We start from the raw sequence: 20624 nt of genomic DNA, 5'->3' as shown, positions 1-20624 counted from the left end.
GTCTTGAGCAGTCATAATAACAGCGACTCACTGATACTGGGAGACTTTAACCTCCCCCCCATATCGACTGGGCGACACTGTCAGGTACAGAAATTGAGTCCCATAAGTGATCCAATTTCTAGAGAAAAGGTGCTCCAAAAGCCAAATGGTTTCTGAACCAACTCGACAAAATAACATACCCGAGCCTTGTCATAGCGACCCAAGATAACCTAGTCAGTAATGTCACGGTGGAGAATACCTCGGTTCACCGATCATAAACTAGTGCGCGTTGACATTAGAGCTCAAACATCGGTGACTGAAAATAAAATTAAAGGTGCCCCAATTTCAAAAGAGGCAACTTCAAAGTGGAAATCCGACGAAAACTAATAGATATGCAACTATCAGATGACAGCAATGTAGAGGACGCCTGGCGGCTTTAAAATCCTTACTCACTCAATAGGACACATTTTTTCCCTTGTGCGAAGCGAATTAACACTGGCAAAGTCCACCTTGGTTTTAATGAAATTAAACACTCAGTCAGGAAGAAAATTGTCTTACAGTTAAAGAAAAGTAAAGCACGCCAAAACATTAGACTTTACAATGATGCCAGGCGACGAATAAACGGATTAGTGCGTCAGGCAAAGCGTAGATATGAAGAAAATATTGCAGCCAACTGTAAAAATAATCCGAAATCCTTCTTCAGTTACATAAACAACAGAAAGGCGATCAGAAGTGGAATTGGACCTTTAACAAACAGCCACCACCACCAACACCAGTACTAATGTAAATCCCGAGCATGCATTGTCTAGCTTTGAAATAAAACCCGATGAAGTCCTTAAAGCCCTCAAATCACTTTCAAAACGATAAAGTCCTGGACCCACGACAAAGTATATCAAACCACAAGAAAAACAAGAGCGAAATACTCTCTCCCTCACAGCCGTATTCAATATGTCCTTGCGACAGGAGCACATCGTCCTTCAAGATTGGAAAAAGGCTAACGCGTGACTCCGATTTTTTTGAAGAGGAACAAAAAGTACCAGATAATTACAGGCCCATTAGTCTAACTTCGGTTGTAGGTACCGCTTCTTGAGGCATAATCCCAGGGACAAAATTGGCAAGTTACACTTGAAAACCCACTCATTGATTGGGGACTCACAACATGGCTTCGAAACAAAAGATCCTGCCTATCAAGCCTATTAACCTTTATAACGACCTCTTCACTGTTATGACGTAACCTAACCGTCACTGGACGTAGTCTATCTTGATTTCAGAAAGCGTTTGATAAGTCCCATCATAAGTGCCTTTTACAAATTAAAGCAAATGAAGTATTGACGGTCAAGTAAACCAATGGATCGCAGGTGGTTGGGCAACACACAACAAAGAGTGATGATTATTGGTTAACTCCGATGGGCGCCTGTCACTAATGGCGTCCTCAGGGCTCAGTTCTTGGCCAGTGCTCTTCATTATTCCACATCAACGACGTGGATGTTGGACTCAACTCTTCGCATTGATAAATTTGCAGACGACACAAGATTGTTAACTCGGTTCTGACTGACGAAGACAGGCAAAGCCTCAGAAAGTTGCACAAAATTTCAACAGTCCGGATAGATGGGAGATGCCTTTAACGTAGACAAGTGCCTGAGTCCTTCCAGAAGTTGGAACGAGAATAAAGAGGTTCGTTCGAATACCGAAATGCTGCGGCGTTAAGCTCAAAAGCGTTCAATGCGTCTCATGGACTTGGGGTCAAATGCGTCAAACCTCAAATTCTCGCGTGCATCGATGCAGCAAATAAAGCGAACAGAATGTTGGGCTAAAATTAAAAAGGCTTTGTATTCAGGAAAATAAAGATGTATTCTCCGCTCTACAACAGTCTAATGCGTACTTGGAATATGCGGTACAGTTTGGTCTCCACCATACAAAGATATTGCTAAATTGAAGGTGTTCAGCGTCGGGGCAGCGAAAATGATCCCTTCCTTGCTGCAACCGTCCTACGAAGAAGGCTTTCTACCTTAACATGTTCTCTCTTGGCGAAACGTCGCCTCGAGGAAAACTGATCAGATGTTTAAAATACTTTGGTTTCACGAATGTAGACCATCAACATTGTTTTATGATCATTGACATTGCGCACGAGCAATGGCGTAAAACTCAGATGTAGACAAGTAAATTCAGACTGCACAAATTTTCTTCACCAACGTTCTTGGTGCGAGAATGGAATAAGCTCCCACCTCAGGCTGGTCCAGTGTAACGATTGACTCAACCCAAAATAAGCTCGACCGTCCTTCCTTCCAACGTAATGTATCAACTAGGTAGAAATGCAACATTTTGGAGTCTTCTGATTAATGTAAAATCACTTAGGTTTTGAGGACCAGACCATAAGTCTGGACCAGCAGGGTCTAATGGTCTGATTTTCTATGCTCAAATCTATGTAAATATTCTAAACATCGTTAAGGAGGCGCCGCTGCAAGATAAAACGGGAACAACATCATCATCACCATCAGGACAATGCCCTACATGTAAACAAACAGAGTGGTGTTGCTGGCCGCGTGGTCTGGCTGTACCCTCAGTCCCACCTGGCCAGGCGCGGGCGCCCCACAGACACTTCCGGCCACGACTCCTCAGGGCCCCACCCGGCCCCAGCCAGGCTCCACACCACTCAGGTCCAGCCTGTGACACCCCTCAGCCACACTCTGCCTGCCAGGCCCTCAGTACACAGACCCTTCGTGGAGGAGAGATGGTCTCCACTTCCTGAAGTTTTACCTGTAGATGGAATGGAGAGAGGAAAGAGGGAGTGTAGTCTTTGCTCGAGGTTTACTTTTAGATGGAATGGAGAAAGGGAGAACAAGGTCATGAATAAGGACATGTCTCAAGAGAGTGCAGGAGATCTGATAAAGTATTCAAATAGTCAAGGGTTGCAACAAAGACGATACGTAAAGTACGAGGAATTAGCCCTTGGGATAGAACATGTAATAATGGTTAAATCGCAGAAAGTATAGATGTAGGAGGAAATAGGCAAGCATTGGTTTAGTAATGAGTGGTGGGGAGTGGAATAGACTCAGCAATCACATAGATGAGTGCGAGAGTGGCCTGTTTTAAGGTAGACTGGATAGCTACATGGATGAGGACGACGGTGGTAGTGTAATTTTGACGACTAAGCCGGTCAGATAGTCAAGCAAAATTAAAAGGCTATCAAAGGATTCGTTGGAGACGACTGATGAGAGATGTGGGTACAGTAAGGTAGCAGTGTACACCCGTACCAAAAGGTAAACAAGGGATCAACCTCTATGACACAGTGTTGATTTAAATTGAAGCCACCACCCTTTTAAACCACAGGACAGATGTAGTCCTTGAAATTTCAGTTTAGCATCAAACATTACCCCTAAATCTCTGCTCAGAGTGGTAAATGGGACGGAATATCACCAATGAAGTGCAGTCGAAAAGGCCAGCAGGAGGAGATCTCTGCCAAATCTCAAAACCACATTTGTCTGGGTGAGTTAAGACCCCATGATTTTGCCATTCCATCCCAGTTACATCAATATCTTGCTGAAATGGCTACAGTTGATTGTGGAGGAAATATTACCTCTGAACCTTCATATAAATTTTCAAGTCATCAGCGAATCTTATAATTGGCAGCTAAGTGATGACGTCGGTGGTTAATAAATAAGAAAAGAACGCAGGCCAGGACTGAACCTTGCAGGCACCATAGCTTTTGCTTTGCAGGTACTAACCGTCAACAACAACTGACATTTTCCTGCCAGTAAGAAAGTTGAATCCAAGACAATATGTTACTAGAAATACCCAGTGATGTAGCTTTGTGATCAAATGGAATGGCAAACTGTGTCAGCTTTTGAAAATCAAGTAAGATTGAGTCAACTGTACCTCCTGCATCAACACGCAGCTAATTTCATCATAAGTCTGAAGTAGCTGATCTTCAACCTCCTTCCTGCTCTGAAGGCCAGGCGGGCATCAGACAAGAAATTAAATTAATATCCAAGTAAAGATTAAGTTGTTCCCAATAATTCTTTCAAGCATCTTGCAGCATATAGATATTAGACTCACAGACGGTAATTCAAAGGGTCCGGTGCAAGCCTTTCCTAATATAGGGACTATGTTAAAACTTTTCATGCTAGGGCCCTTATCCAGTATTTAATAATTTTATCAAAATAAAGGTGTAAAAGGTAGCCAGTATTATTGACAGATTTCAGAACCAGAGGATGAATGCCATCAGGACCCATACTAGTGTTATTATCAAAATTATCAATATGGCACTCTTTCCAGAGATAGCAGAATAAAGAAAACTGAGTATTGAACATCCTGGTGAGCTGGAAGGAGTTGGGGCGAGCAACATATAGCTAAAAGTGTTTGCAGACATCCGCCATGCCACTGAGATTCACTAACTGTATAGACCCAGGCACGTATATGTCATTTTCAGGTAAAAAAGAAATTGAGTTCTTGGTATTATTCATATCATCAGCACCACTATCTTAGCTCATAATCTCCTCTCATATTTTTACTCCATTTTCTGTTGCCAAGTCAGGTCATCATGTCTTTCAGAGCCAAAGAAGAAGTATGGTGTTGGTTATCTCTGCCCCGGCATCCTGCAGACTATTATTTACTTACTATGGGCCCAATCCCTGAATAATATTTACTTACTATAGGTAATCCTAGACTATTATTGCCCCACTATAGGTAATCTAGACTATTGTTACTTACTATGGGTAATCCCTAGACTATTGTGCTATGGTAATCCTAGACTATTATTGCTACTATAGGTAATCCTAGACTATTGGCCTTACAATGGGTAATCCCTAGACTATTATTGCTTACTATGGGTAATCCTAGACTATTGTTACTTACTATGGGTAATCCTAGACTATTGTTGCTTACTATGGGTAATCCTAGACTGTGTTACTTACTAGGTAATCCTGTTATTATTACTTACTATGGGTAATCTAGACTATTGTTGCCTTTACTATAGGTAATCCCTAGACTATTGTTACTTACTGTAGGTAATCTAGACTATTGTTACTTACAATGGGTAATCCTGAACTATTATTTGCCATTGCTTACCAAAACTCTCTGGGGGTTCTGGTAAACCCTGCCTCTTACAACAATGGGTAATCTGTGATTTATTGATTCCTAAATTTACAGACTTATTCTGTACAGATTTGGTAACCTTATTAAGTAGCTTTGAAAGAGGAAAAACTGTCCTTATAAGTCACACTTTTCGTACTGCATGATGATTTACTGTTGGAAGATACCACTCCAGTCAGTGATCCTTAACATTCCTCTATGGAAAGCAGTTTCAAGCAATTAATATTTGTGAACCTCATTCAGACACATCCCACGACATACTCTGCGGAGTTGTTCAACAGTGATTTTATACTTCATCCTTGGTGATTTGGAACTATTTTTTCATTATGCATTTTAAAAGACTGATACGTTACATATGATTTCTCTTGTTCGGAAATTATCATGAGTCTACCAAGCCGTGTCAAACTATCTCTTGCTCTTAAAACTGCCCATGGAAATACTATATACAACCTCTATAAGCCTTGTCAAACTATCACTTTGCTCTTCAAACTACCCTTGGAAATACTACTAACACAACCTCTACCAAAAGCCTTGTCAAACTATCTTTTGCTCTGACTGCCCATGGAAATAATACTAACACAACCTCTACCAAAGCCTTGTCAAACTATCTTTGCTCTTTAAACTGCCCATGGAATACTACTAACACAACCTCTACCAAAGCTTCCAGCAAAGCTATCACTTTGCTCTTCGCTGCCCATGGAATACTACTAACACAACCCACTACAAGAAAGCCATGTCAAACTATCACTTTGCTCTTCAAACTTTGCCATGGAAATACTGCTAATAAAACCTCTACAAAAGCTTGTCATGCTATCACTTGGCTCATAACACTGCCCATGGAAGCCTACTAACTGGCTTACTCTGCAAAGCCTTGTCATGCCTTTATCACTTGTCATAACACTGCCCCATGGAAATATTACTACTAATACAGCCTGCAAGCCTGTCAAAATTACCAAAATTGGCCTCATGCCACTACCCGTGGAAATTTAGAGTCTTATCCATTGTTGGTGTGTGAGGCCTGAACTCTCTGATTTACCCAGGCATGAGATCCCAGTCTGTAATCTCAGCCAGGCACTGTTCTACTTCCGCAGACACTCTGCTGTGGGTCAGTGGCCACCAACACACTCATTATCCTATCAGTAATAGCAAACAGACCCCCAAAAAGTGATGAAATGAACTCTATGGAATGTAAAGGGAGGCGAAAACAGTTTAAAAGCTGACATTGTTTTTGAGCTGGTGACAGCTGGCATTTCTTCGTGAGGAGGCTGGCAATACTGTTTCATGTAGGAGAAGGCAAGTAGTCTTGCAACCACGACAAATTAAACGGATCAATGAACACTTACCTGACCTCTGCCGTGTGCATAACTAAACTCAATCCTAGCTCATCCCTGCCCTGTTGTGTGCGTGTCCTCTGCTGCCCGCGTCGCCCCGCCAGTGCCCCATCAGGACATCATTGTCTCCAGTCGTGTGGTCAGTGAGTCACCGCTCTGCGACAGTGACTAAGAGTCCAGTTAGTCAGTCCATCTGTCAGTGAGGTTATAACCCCTGCCTGAGCTAACCCATCGGCTGAGTCAGGCATTCATTGTTGTGTTATTTGAAGCCATGGAGTAGCTGGCATATGATGAGGAGGCATCCATTGGTCTACTCATGCATTTGAGATATAACGTAACACAAGATAATAAAAGTCTGCAAAGGGCTGATAGGCCAATACAAGGCAGCTCACACTATCCATGAACTCATCAACCTCTTCTTGAATGTATCTTGTGTTTAGCACCACCACATGACTGCCAAATTGTGTTCACTCATCACCACTCTGTCAGTAAATCGTTTTTCTTTCCTGTGTCTAGTTTATCTTACTTGAACCCATTGCCATTCTGCAGCCCTCACCACCAAAGTCTTATTAACACCTTATTAATTAAAGCCCTTCCTTACATTTGTGAAACTCCATCAAGTCTCCTCCACACCTTAACTTTTCTAGAATGCAGGTTTAAATCTTGGGTCTGTCCCTCATGATTTCTCACCCCTAAGATGTGTTGAGATTGTAACCCTTTTCCCATGCTCACAAACACAGGTAAGTATACACACACATTGACCTTCCTGACCTGTAGCCTCCACAGGTCCACCTTGAGGATGTAAGCCACCCTGGCCACAGCCCCAGAATGTTCCTAATTGGGCCTCCTCACTGAGCTCCTCCTCCTCCTCCTCCTCCTCTTACGGCTGCCGTGGAAGGTGAGGAGAGAGAGAGAGAGGACTTTGATCACTGTCTTCAACACCAATAATCATAATCCTAACACCAGTGAGCTACATATGAAATAAACAGGAGAGACTTCTACTAAATCTAGAAAACTCAAATGATAATTTAATCTTTTTCTATGAAGAGTTTATGAATTTTACAATAAAAGTTTCCATTAAAACAAATATGCCTTTAAAAAGACTTCATATGGCAACACAGGTAGAATAGCAATCTATCAAACATAAATATAACTTGTTTAAAATGTATAAACTTGGAACAGTTTCTTATGAGACCTTTAAACAATATAAATTACCTTCTCAGAATAATAGGTTGCCGAAATGAACTATTATTTCCAAATATTTAATTTTGCAGAAATACCAAAAGATTTGTCAAACAGTCAATGAATTAAAGGTAATACATACAAAGCAAACAATATCAAATCATTGCAGTATAATAATTCAGTATTAAGTGATCCATCAGATATATCAGGCCTTCAATAGATACTCGAAGACTATCTTAAAGGTAACTTTCAAATTCTGATGTGCCCTATTATTTGCCACCTTTGATTTTATTTTCTGATAATTAAGTCGTTAAACAATAAAAAATCAGGCATTAATCTATCTTTCTTATATTAAAAACTCTCATTCCTTTCAATCCTTGGCTATACTTTTAATCAATCTGTTATAGCTGGAGCTTTTCCATCTCATTGAAGACAAAAATTACCTATCCACAAGTCTAGTCTGATAGTGACCTAAAGAGTACTTATAGACCAATATCTCAACTTACAATTTCTCTAAAATATTTGGAAACTTTAATGAAAGTTTATTTACTTGACTATCTTGAGCAGAATATTAAACCCTTCTCAATTATGGTTTGATGGAACTGCAGCACTTTACAGCCTTAAATGTATTTTTCTAATGATGTACTTTCTCAAATGATAAAAAGGCTCCATGTCTTATCCATATTTATAGATTTTGCTAAAGCTATTTGATACAGTACCATAACATTCTTATTAACAAAATGTACCATATGGGATCAGGGCCCCAATACTCTCTTGGTTCAAGGATTACCTAACAGTGAACATCAATGTACTGTATTTGTGGCGAAAAATCATCTACTACTGTAAAACTTGGTGTACCTCGAGGCATTCCCTAGGCCCAATTTTTGGCACAATAACCATCAATGATATATCAAATCTTTTCTTTAAAGCTAAAAGTATATTGCCATTTTGCCGATGACACGACTTTCTGTAACAGGTCCGAACCAAGATCCAACTTGTACTAAATGCAAATCATGAACTCGAAAACTATACCAATGGTGTCTATGTAACGAACTTACAATTAATACAAAGAAAACTTGCTTCATGCCTTCACTACTAAAAAAGCGTCTAACTTGATTAATTTAAAAATCAATAATGAAATAATTTCTAAAATGGATAAGTGAGATTTCTTGGTGTGAATTATGATGATTCATTATCATTTAAATATCACATCACATAACCCATGAAAATATCAAGACACATTAGCGCCTTTATCGATAAAGGATCTCATGCCTCAAAAATGTATTAAGTCAATATACTGTGCACATTTATTCACTAATTACCTACCTTCATTTGGTGTAGCAATACATACACCACCTATTTAACTTCCTAAGATTGTAGTAGCCCAAAAATTGTGAATTACTACTATAACTATTAAGCACACACTAGTCCACCTTCAAGGAAACAAATGAAACTGATAGACTAACTGGAAATAGCTACATCTACAGTGCACAGAATGAAATGCGGACCTCTCCCATCTCAAGGATTATAGCACCACCACTGCCACAATCTGATCTTTCTCCTATTCACTGTCTTTCAAAACTCCAAATATTCAACTACTTATCTGGTCCCAGTAATTTGGAATTCCTATCCCCACAAATTCAAGAAGCTCCTCAACACATTCAAAAGCCGATCAAAACTACATTATAATGACTTATTAACAATTCATTTTTCCTTTATAAATGTGCGTAAGTGCATTTTAAAATATTATGTTAATGAATTGTAACATATGTGTGCACTACTTATGTATATGAATGGGTGTATGTGTGTATGTGTGTGCATGTATGTATATGTATATGTGTAAGCTGTGTATGCATGTGTGTGTATGAGTATATATAGGTCTGTGTGTGTATGCATATATGTGTGTATGTTGGTTCTATTGTGTTATCTCGATAAATAATATATGATTCTATTACTTTGTCATTATGTAAAGTTATCATAATTATTTCATCTTAACGTACAATTATTATTAATGTTAGTCACAGCCATTAATTTTCAAATAAATTATATATGTCTTGCCTAAAAGCTATGTTAGACAGGTTAGCTTAGTTAAACAGCTAAGCTCTGTCCATATATATATGCATATAACATATAATTTTAAAATAATAGCCATAACAAATGTTTCAAATGCTTCTCCCCCCCACCTTCCACCATGTACTTTACCCACCACGCACTCACTCTGGAGGACAGAATGAACCCACAAACCTCTGTCCAGAGTCACCATAATAAGTCAGCAGAATAACTTAGAAGCGTCCGCCCTTCCTGCCACCAGTGGTCGGAGACTCCCCTCTTCACCACACGGCGTCTGCATGTTTCATAAGGGGTACTACATCGGACTCCACTACAGCCTCCACAACCTCTACGGACTGTCAGAGACAAGTGCCACCAATGCGTAAGTCTATGATGCTCACAGTTTTAGGTGCAGGGAGGGATATGCTCACAGTAAGTTTGTGGTATGCATTCAGTATGGGCACAGTACATTAATGATGTGCTTGCAGTAAGTTTGTGGTGTGCATTTATTATCATTACAATGTATTAATTATATACCCAAGTCATAGGCAAGAGGAAATACAGATGAAGGAAGGCTGGTTTTCTTTCAGAGTTTACCAGCCAAAGGGATGAAAGAATGAAGATGCTGGTTGACCCTTGCATAAGGGTTTAGGATAGCATAGGGATGAGCCAGAGTAGAAGGTCTTGTACAGATACAGATGAAGGAAGGCAAGGCTGTTTTTTCAGAGTTTACATGCTTTTAAAAGGCATGAAAGAATAAAGATGCTGCCTTGTTGACTCTTACATAAGGGATAAGGGTGAGCCAAAGTAGAAATGTACCAGCCAAAGGGATGAAAGAATGAAGATGCTGGCTGGCTGACTCTTGCATAAGGGATTAGGGCAGCATAGGGATGAGCCAGTGTTTGAATTTATGGACGGTTGGGGTTGAGGCATGCAGCTACCAAGTTCAGGAGTGCCCGCCAGTCCTCTTTCTTATAACATACCAACACTTATTTATTATTACTATCAATATGGCCATTACTTGTTGCCAGAGCCCTGCAGGGTGTGGGAGCAAGGCGGCCGTTCATCACTTCCCGCTCGTCCTTCCCTGGCCAGGGCACCGATGGGGGCCACTGGACGGGCCACGTGTGCTCCCACTGCTTCAACATTGTTAGCCTTTTTGTTAGCTGTTTCTAAGTGTTAAGTTTAAGTGTTACTTTTAATAGTTTAAGGCGCGAACTGTTATCTCACGTCAGGCCCGGTGTACCGTTGCCTGCTTTCTCCAGTTGATAGAAGTACGTGAGACAACACGATAGCGTTTTAGTTGGCCGAGTGGTAGCCGTTAGTTCACCTTGAGTTCACTTAATTTACTCTCTCGCTCATGTAATTAAAACAGTTGTGGCTTTGTAACTATATTCACAGTCTTACAACAGTGTGGAGGAATCACGCACTGGTCACGCACACCCCCGAGCAGTCCTCTGCTCTCGCCCACCGCCCGCTATATTCTGCAGGTCTTTCCGGGTGCAGGAGTGGCTCCGGTGCAGCAGGTTTGATGAATCAGCACCGTTCTCACGGCAAGGAACACTTCCTAAGCACAACCTGTGCACTGACGGCGGCTGTGCCATTGCGTTGCGACATACATCCACACATTCACATGTGCATTATAATATACACATTACAACATGTGGCACTCCACCACAGGTCAGTGCTGCTGGGATTTATTTATTAATTTATCAATTTATCTATTTATTTTGTTTTATTATTATTATTATTATTATTATTATTATTATTATTATTATTATTATTATTATTATTATTATTATTATTATTTATTTATTTATTTATTTATTTTTTTTTTTATTTTTTTTTTTTTTACATCCTGGCCATCAGCTGGTAGGCTTTCTTTAGGGGCCTGGTGGTCGGCCCGAGCCCGTCATGGCGCAGGGCAGGCGAGTGTTTACAGTGATGCCATCTATTCTGAACGGGCAATGGGCCACGTTATTTAGAGATTCCAGCGCCCAAACACACACGTGACGTGACTTTTATAGGAGTTGTGGGCCTTCCCGTGGGTAGTTTTGTGACCCTGGTGGTAGTTTGACAAGGCTTCTGTGCCATGAACTCTAATAACCACTCCTGAGAATGCATTTTGCCTCTCTCTTTGCCTTAAGAAATAGCTGGTGTGTGAGGGTCAGTAGTGTGTAAGAATCCCAGGCAAAGCATTCCCTTGTCAAGTTTATTCTTTGATGACATGCAGCTGTGCCCTCTCCTCTACAGCAAACACCCTTGCTCTGTCCTTATCTCAAGTTCTTACCTGAAAACTTCTCATCCCATCTCTCAAAAACTTAATGTCTTCTTCTGGCAACTTGGCCCAGCCTGCCACACGACTATTGTCCACTCAGGAAGGGACGGTCCACCACACAGCCTGATATCATGAGGACACTGTGAAGAGAACACTTGATAAAACATGAGTGCATTGATGTATGGCAGAATTGTTGCAATTTTTAAAGGCTGAATTTAGGTTAACTTTTACATGGATGATATATTTTTGGAGTTTATATTATCAATTTTTCACCTTCTCTTTCCCCTCCTCTTCCTCCTCCTCTTCTTCCTCCATGTGCATACTGTTTTTCACTCCAGTGTAATTGTGTGTGTGTGTGTGTGTGTGTGTGTGTGAGAGAGAGAGAGAGAGAGAGAGAGAGAGAGAGAGAGAGAGAGAGAGAGAGAGAGAGAGAGAGAGAGAGAGAGAGAGAGATTCTATGTCATCAACACCCAAAATGAGGTGCTGTAAGTCAGCCTATGGTCCTAAGCATATCAGGCTTCCACTGTTACTATTCCCCAAGGCCACAGAGAAGGTTAACCGTTTTTTCCTGGGTGGTGTTTTCCCGTTCAGGGTGCAGAAGCCGTGTGAAACTATCAGTAGCACCACCCTGCATCTCTGTTTGTCTGTATCTCTGTGTCCCTGTCTTCCTAACAGGCTCCCACTGCGCCTATTTCCCAAGCCCACAGGAAGAGTAACTGGGTTGTCTTGGGTGTTTTCTCCTTCAAGGCACAGAAGCCATGCAAAACCACCGCCAGGCTCAGGAACCCGCCCATGGAAACCCCGACAACCTCTGCGAGAGCCTTTTGAAATAGATGGAGCAAGCCTGTGAGGAGTTTGACAATATGGACCTTAACTTCATCATCTGACAACTTGACGCAGCCTTTCACGTAACTTTTCCCTAACCTTTACAATATTCAGCTGCTGCACTCTTCCACATGAAGCATTTACAATCTGTCCTAAATCATCTTCTTAAGTCCCTGTCACCACACTCAAATTCTTCCCTTCCTGTGCTGTCTTCTGTGCCTTCATTTCATAGTCACTGCTGTTCTGAACTTGCTAACAGCTGCTTCCTTCCAGCCTTCTGCAGTGCCCGAGGCTTTCTGCTCAAGCTCATTCCTCTGCTATTTAACTTCCTAATGCCTGAGTTAACCAAAATCATCACTTTTTTCCATCCCTTTCCCTGGTAAACTCTGAAATACTTGTCCTTCCTTATTTCTGCATTTTGTCCTGACTGCCATTTGCTTCACTCAGTCCTCTCTAAGTCACTGTCATCACACTCATTCTTCTTTAATTCCTATCTTCAGTGCCTTAATTTCATAGTCACTGCTGTTCTGAACTTGCTGATAACTGCCTCCCTCCAGCCTCCTGCAGTGCCCGAGGCTCTCTGCTCAAGCTCATGCCTCTGCTGGCATGGCAAACTTTTAACTGCTCCTGCTACAGTCAGTATGTTTAGTTTCTCTGTTAGTGTAAGTATCCTAAAACAAATTAATGGGAAGAGAACTTTGTGGAGGCAAGAAATATAAGTTAAGAAGCTGCCAATGTTTATTTTGTGTGCATTAACCGACACCTTTTAGTAAGGAAGAACTTTGATTTTGCCAGTACACACACACACTCGTATGGAGTATGCATCTCACACACTCACACAGCTCTTCTGGACAGAGTGGAGGCTAAGGCTCTTCGTCTCATCAGCTCTCTTCCTCATACTGATAGTCTTCTACCTCTTAAATTCCGCCGCAATGTTGCCTGTTTCTTCTATCGATATTTCCATAACTGCTCTTCTGAACTGCTTCTGAACTTGCTCCATGCCTGCCCCCTCCCGGCCCCCCTGCACTCGACTTTCACTGCTCATCCCTATACTGTCCAAACCCCTTATGCAAGAGTTAACCAGCATCTTCACTCTTTCATCCCTCACGCTGGTAAACTCTGGAACAATCTTCCTTCATCTGTATTTCCCCCTGCCTACGACTTGAACTCTTTCAAGAGGAGGGTATCAGGACACCTCTCCTCCTGTATTTGATCTTCCTTTCGGCCACCTCTTTTGTTTTACTTTAGGAGCAGCGAGTAGCGTTTTTTTTTATTATTGTTTTTTTGTGCCCTTGAGCTGTCTCCTTTGTTGTAAAAACACACACACACACACACACACACACACACACACACACACACACACACACACACACACACACCACCTTCTTCCTCCTCCCTACCAATTTAACAGAGGCAGAAAATAACAGAAGCTGCCAATGATATTTTTTTTTGTTATTATTAATCAACATCTTTTAGTAAGGAAGAGCTTCACTTTCTCCAGTGCTCCTGTCACCTTTTTGCTCCCCTCAGAACACTTCAGAAATATGTCACGGGCAAGAAATAGTTAAGAACCTGCCAGCATCAGAAATATGTCAGGGGCAAGAAATAGTAGGAACCTGCCAGCATCAGAAATATGTCAGGGGCAAGAAATAGTAGGAACCTGCCAGCATCAGAAATATGTCAGGGGCAAGAAATAGTAGGAACCTGCCAGCATCATAAATATGTCAGGGGCAAGAAATAGTAGGAACCTGCCAGCATCAGAAATATGTCAGGGGCAAGAAATAGTAGGAACCTGCCAGCATCAGAAATATGTCAGGGGCAAGAAATAGTAGGAACCTGCCAGCATCAGAAATATGTCAGGGGCAAGAAATAGTAGGAACCTGCCAGCATCAGAAATATGTCAGGGCAAGAAATAGTAGGAACCTGCCAGCATCAGAAATATGTCAGGGCAAGAAATAGTAGGAACCTGCCAGCATCAGAAATATGTCAGGGGCAAGAAATAGTAGGAACCTGCCAACATCAGAAATATGTCAGGGGCAAGTAGTAGGAACCTGCCAGCATCAGAAATATGTCAGGGGCAAGAAATAGTAGGAACCTGCCAGCATCAGAAATATGTCAGGGGCAAGAAATAGTAGGAACCTGCCAGCATCAGAAATATGTCAGGGGCAAGAAATAGTAGGAACCTGCCAGCATCAGAAATATGTCAGGGACAAGAAATAGTAGGAACCTGCCAGCATCAGAAATATGTCAGAGGCAAGAAATAGTAGGAACCTGCCAGCATCAGAAATATGTCAGAGGCAAGAAATAGTAGGAACCTGCCAGCATCAGAAATATGTCAGGGGCAAGAAATAGTAGGAACCTGCCAGCATCAGAAATATGTCAGGGGCAAGAAATAGTCAGGAACCTGCCAGCATCAGAAATATGTCAGAGGCAAGAAATAGTCAGGAACCTGCCAGCATCAGAAATATGTCAGGGGCAAGAAATAGTAGGAACCTGCCAGCATCAGAAATATGTCAGGGGCAAGAACTAGTCAGGAGCCTGCCAGCATCAGAAATATGTCAGGGGCAAGAAATAGTTAGGAACCTGCCAGCATCATAAATATGTCAGGGGCAAGAAATAGTTAGGAACCTGCCAGCATCAGAAATATGTCAGGGGCAAGAAATAGTCAGGAACCTGCCAGCATCAGAAATATGTCAGGAGCAAGAAATAGTCAGGAACCTCCCAGCATCAGAAATATGTCAGGGGCAAGAAATAGTTAGGAACCTGCCAGCATTTTTTAGTTGGTATAAATGACATCTATTGGTGAGGAAGAGCTGTGATTTTGCCACTCCTTCCCTTCTTTCCTCCTTCTCTCCTGTTCCCTTCTCTCCTCCTTTCCCTCTGCCCCTTCTCCCCTCCCTCCTCCCAGACCCTCCAGGAATCATTCAACAAAGGCCAGAAATAGTTAGGAAGCTGGCCGCAGTGTTTTTAGTTGCTGTAAATGACACCTTATGGTGAGGCAGAGCTGTGCCTTTGCTGTTACTCATACTCCTTTTTCCTCCTCTCAGACCCTTCAGGAATTTAATGAAGGCAAAAAATAGCAAAGAGGCTGCCAGTATTTAGTTCATATTAAGTGACATCTTTAGTGAGGAAGAACTTTGATTGATTTCCTTTTTCCTCCCCTCAGATCCCTCCAGTAGGCTGAGAAGAAGCTCCAGAGCCTGGCCCCGGAGATGGAGGGGCAGCGGCGGGCCAGGAAGCCCTCCAGCTCTGGCTCAGAGCACCGAGACGTGCGGCGTCACAACCAACAACTCCGCGTGCAGGGCGGGCTTAGAGAAAGGCTTTACACAGACCCTAGATAATGCTCCTGGTCTTGTTCCTCTTCTTGTTCTTCTTCTTCCTCTTTATCTTAGTCATGCTGCATTATGAATCATGTTAATTAATATATCCTCTTCTTCTTTACCTTAGTCATGCTGCGTTATGAATCATGTTCATATCAGACATGGGGTAATCGTAATCAGTTACAATCGTTTACAGTTTTTCAAGTAATCGTAATCAGTTACAATCGTTTACAGTTTTTCAAGTAATCGTAATCAATTACAATCGTTTACAGTTTTTCAAGTAATCATAATCAGTTACAATCGTTCACAGTTTTTCAAGTAATCGTAATCAGTTACAATCGTTTACAGTTTTTCAAGTAATCGAAATCAATTACAATCGTTTACAGTTTTTCAAGTAATCGTAATCAATTACAATCGTTTACAGTTTTTCAAGTAATCTTAATCAATTACCCTGTTATTTTTTTTAAATAATCGTAATCGTAATCGAATACATTATAAAAGTAAAATCGTAATTGTGATTACTTTTGTGATTACATTATCAAAGTTTAGTTAATAGTTTCTCGTACAGCAAGTATGTACGCTAAATATCTGTAGTAATTTAACCAATTAAATATTCAGCATGGTACATGTGTGAAATTTGCAAGTTCACCTTTCAGTCCTTCCTGTAATCACGATTAATACATCATGTAATCGTAATCGTAATTGATTACACTTAATTTTATTGTAATTGTAATCGTAATCGTGAAAATATGAAGTAATCATAATCGTAATCGATTACATAACATAAGTAATTGCTCCATGTCTGGTTAATATACAGTAAAATCTTGCTAACTTCTCTTCTCTCCTCCTTCACCTCCTCCCTTCCCCTCTCCCCTCCCTCCCCCAACACATTCCCTACACATTTCTCCTCCTCCCCAGCCTGAGCACCTCACCACAAAGCTGTCCAAGATGCCTCACGTCCAAGAAGTCCCAGGTTTACAAGTGGAAGGGCCTGCTCAAGGAACTCCGCTGCTCTCTCCTGGACGGAAGGAACCAGGAGATGGAGAGGAGGTGAGGGAATAATGTAGGCTCCAGTATTTTAGTTTTTCAGCTTATTCAGAGATTTGGCAGTTTTGAGGTTTTGTGGTGTCAGGCATGCCTTCCCTTATCACTAATTCCTCCTCCTCCTCCTCCTCCTGGCCCTTGTCACTTGCCTGTTACAGTGTGGAGACGGAGGGAATACATGAGGGAGGTACTGAAAGGGAGAATTAAGATGTGAGGAGGGAATGCCGTCAATTCCATTTTTTTCTTCATAATTGTAATTGTTTTCAGTGTTGTTTTAATGCATATGTAGTGCAGCGACTAGGCCTGACGGACAAGCCTCCCATTACCCACTCAGCGAGCGGGGTACCTCTTTGGCCGACTGGTAAGGCAGTGGCTCTCCCGTCACGCTGGTCACGGGTTCAATCCCGGGCAGCCGACAAAACCCTCTCCTTGTCTTGATTAATGTCTCGTGTGTTTCAATACACGCAGAGGACGTGTGGGACCGGGTGTAGTAGAAAAGAGAGAAAAATATCGGCCTTAAACATATAACAGGGAGGCTGGATGAGGCGGCAGAACTATAGTGCTAGAAGGCAGGGAACGTATCAGGGAGGCAGGGACACACAGTTTTCTTATTTTTAGTATACGAATACTAATTCAACTTAACTTCTTCCATGGAATGAGATAAAGAAGAAGAAGAAAAAGAAGAGGAAGAAGACTTAGGACAAAGGTAAAAAATAGCACATAATTTTTTTTTTATTAATTTTTCTCCACTTATTCTCTTTCTTTTCTTCCATCTTTTCATCATCATTTCTTCCTTCTCCTCCTTTTTCATTCTTTCTTTCTCTGCTCCTCCTCCTCTTCTCCCTTCCTTCCCTCCTCTCTCCTCCTCCTGTCCACTCTACAGGTTCTTGGTGACTGTCATTGTTGTCAAAATACGTCTGTTAGTGTTATTAAAACCTGTCCCTGGGCTGGGCCTAGTCTGTTGAGCTGCCCTGGCCTCTACAGGAAGGTCTGGGCACACTAGAGGGCTTGGAAGGGGCTGTTTTGCGGCTGAAAACATGTCGCATTGGCCCTGTAAATGTGGGGTCTGTTTAGGGAATTATTGTGTGTGTGTGTGTGTGTGTGTGTGTGTGTGTGTGTGTGTGTGTGTGTGTTAAGGCCTCAGGGGCGGCTGGGGGAGTGATTCGGCCAGTGTCCTTTTCTTTATTTCCTTTTCTTAATATTCTAGTTTTTTCTGTTTTTCTTTCCTTAACTTTTTTATTTGTTACTTTCCTTGTTTTCTTTCCCTAACCTGTTATTTTCCTCTTTACTTTTGTTTTTCTCTTTCCTTAATATTTCTTGTCATTATTTCATGTCTTCTTGCCGCTGGTCTTCCCCTTTCTTCTCCACTTCTCCATTTTATCTCCTCCTCTCCAGTTCTTCTCCTCCCTTTCACCTCCCTCCTAAGGTCGGTAGCATTTGCCCTTCACATCAGCTGTTCCCAAAGGCCAAAAAGGAGGTCAGTCGGGTCATAAGAAGTGTTCTTTTAGGTTCACAGTGCAGAGGAAGATAGATTATGACCTCCTCCTCCTCCTCCTCCATCTCTCCTCCTTTCTCATATCTTCTTCCCTTCCCTTCCTTCTTTCTTCTTCTCTTCCTTCCTCTCACAATATTCTTCCTTCTCCATCCTTCCTTTCTTCTCTTATCCCCCTCCCTTTCCCTTGCCTCCCTCCTCCTCTTCCTTCCTTTCCCTTCTCTCTAACCCTTTTCCTCCTTCTTGGGTCTAATGATAGTAACAATGGTAATAATAGTAATATATATTTGTAATTTATTTTTATTGAGCATTCCTACATTATTTTTATTATTATAGGAGGAACACACACACACACACACACACACACACACACACACACACACACACCAGGATAAATGGGAGAGAAATAGGGGAGAAAAGTGACAATTGTAGCAAGAGATGGAGTGCTAGTGAGAGGGAATGAGGAGATAAATAAACTGTAATGAATGGGAACGTGGGAGGGAGAGCAGAAGTGAATAGTGCAGGAATATAGATGAGTTTAGACGGCCAGATCAACAGGGAGGTGAGGTCAGGAAGAGAGCAGCGAAGAGTTAGAAAGGGAAGAAGTGTGAGCACGGAGGCCAAGAGGGGATCAAGAAACAGCTTTAGCCAAGTACTGTACATGACACGCAGCAGAGCAAGGGGGAATACGTGCAGGGGAAAGGTGTTATACAAGAGGTGTGTGTGGTGTGTCAGGACGAGACAGAATGAAGCGTGTATGAGCGGTTTGGTGTGGGTGTGGCAGCGAAAGGAGTGGAGTGTGCTGCGCCCAGATGGTTTGGACACGTGATGAGAATGGGTTTGTGAAGAGAGTGTATGAGGGAAGGCTTGAGGGAGGGACTGTCAGGGAAAGTGAGAAGAAGGAAGAGGAGTAGAAGACTGCATGGGTATATAAGTGAAGATTTAAAGAGATAGAAGAAGAGGAATTGAAGAGCAAGAGTGCCAGAGCAGGGACAGATGGAGGCACTTCTGAGATTGAGACACACACACACACACACACACACACACACACACACACACACACACACACACACACACACACACACACACACACACTGACTGACTGACTGACTACTGAGGAAATGCAGTAGTAGTAGTAGAAAGAGAGAAAGAATAAGGAGAAGGAAGAGAAAGAGACAGAAGGCTGTGCTCTCTCTCTCTCTCTCTCTCTCTCTCTCTCTCTCTCTCTCTCTCTCTCTCTCTCTCTCTCTCTCAGGATCCACAGGATGCTCCCCACAGTATGTTGACAACCCCCACAGACACATGCCTCCACAGACACATATATGGGTACCCCCCCCCTCTTTCTCTCTCTATAGAGCTAATACTTTCTCATTATTTGTATTATTTCTCTTACTATCAGAATCCCAACAAAAGATGAAGAAGAAGAAGATGAAAGAGAAGAAGAAGGAGGAAGTGAAGAAAAGTTTGTCTTTCAATAATAATAATAAAATATATGTTGAAAGAAATCAGTTTAAATTCTGTCCATATAACACACACACACACACACACACACACACACACACACACACACACACACACACACACATATACCCTCTCCTCCTCTTCCTTCTCTTCTTTTCTTCTTCTTCTGCTTCTTCTTTCTGCAATACATTAAAACATATTACTATTCAAATCTAGAAGAGGAGGAGGAAGAAGAGGGAAGGAGAGAGAGAGAACAGAGTGGACCAAGGGAGATAGAGTGAGGGAGGAGAGAGAAGAGAGAGAGAAGTAAAGAGTGGTGGAGAGAAGGAGGAGGGAAAAGGTGGATAAAGAACGGAGAGTGGAAGGGAGAGGGAGAGGGAGGAGAGGAGGGAGGGAAGGAAAGAGAAGCAATTCTAACATAAGGAGAGATTTGGAGGAGGAGGAGGAGGAGGATGAAGAATGTAATGAAGGAAGAAAGGAAGAGAGAGAGAGGAGGAGGAGGAGAAGGAAGAAGAGATATTATGAAAAAAAAACTAATATAAATCAAAATAAACCTTCTATTCCTTCTATTA

The 20624-nt window shown here is 41.9% G+C and overlaps 1 long non-coding RNA gene across 1 annotated transcript; it reads right to left on the bottom strand.

The window, feature by feature from the left end:
• Positions 1–14320: 14320 nt before the first annotated feature.
• LOC126993504 (uncharacterized) lies at positions 14321–14959 on the bottom strand. Its single transcript, XR_007747861.1, has 3 exons — positions 14787–14959; positions 14484–14615; positions 14321–14439 (listed from the first exon to the last, which is right to left on the bottom strand). It is a non-coding gene; the product is annotated as an uncharacterized LOC126993504 (long non-coding RNA).
• Between the last annotated feature and the right edge of the window lie 5665 nt (positions 14960–20624).

This window comes from Eriocheir sinensis, unplaced genomic scaffold (assembly GCF_024679095.1).
Source record: "Eriocheir sinensis breed Jianghai 21 unplaced genomic scaffold, ASM2467909v1 Scaffold623, whole genome shotgun sequence".
Taxonomy (NCBI): Eukaryota; Metazoa; Arthropoda; class Malacostraca; order Decapoda; family Varunidae; genus Eriocheir; species Eriocheir sinensis.
Note: the sequence above shows the minus strand (reverse complement) of the source record. Positions and strands in the feature narration are given on the sequence as shown.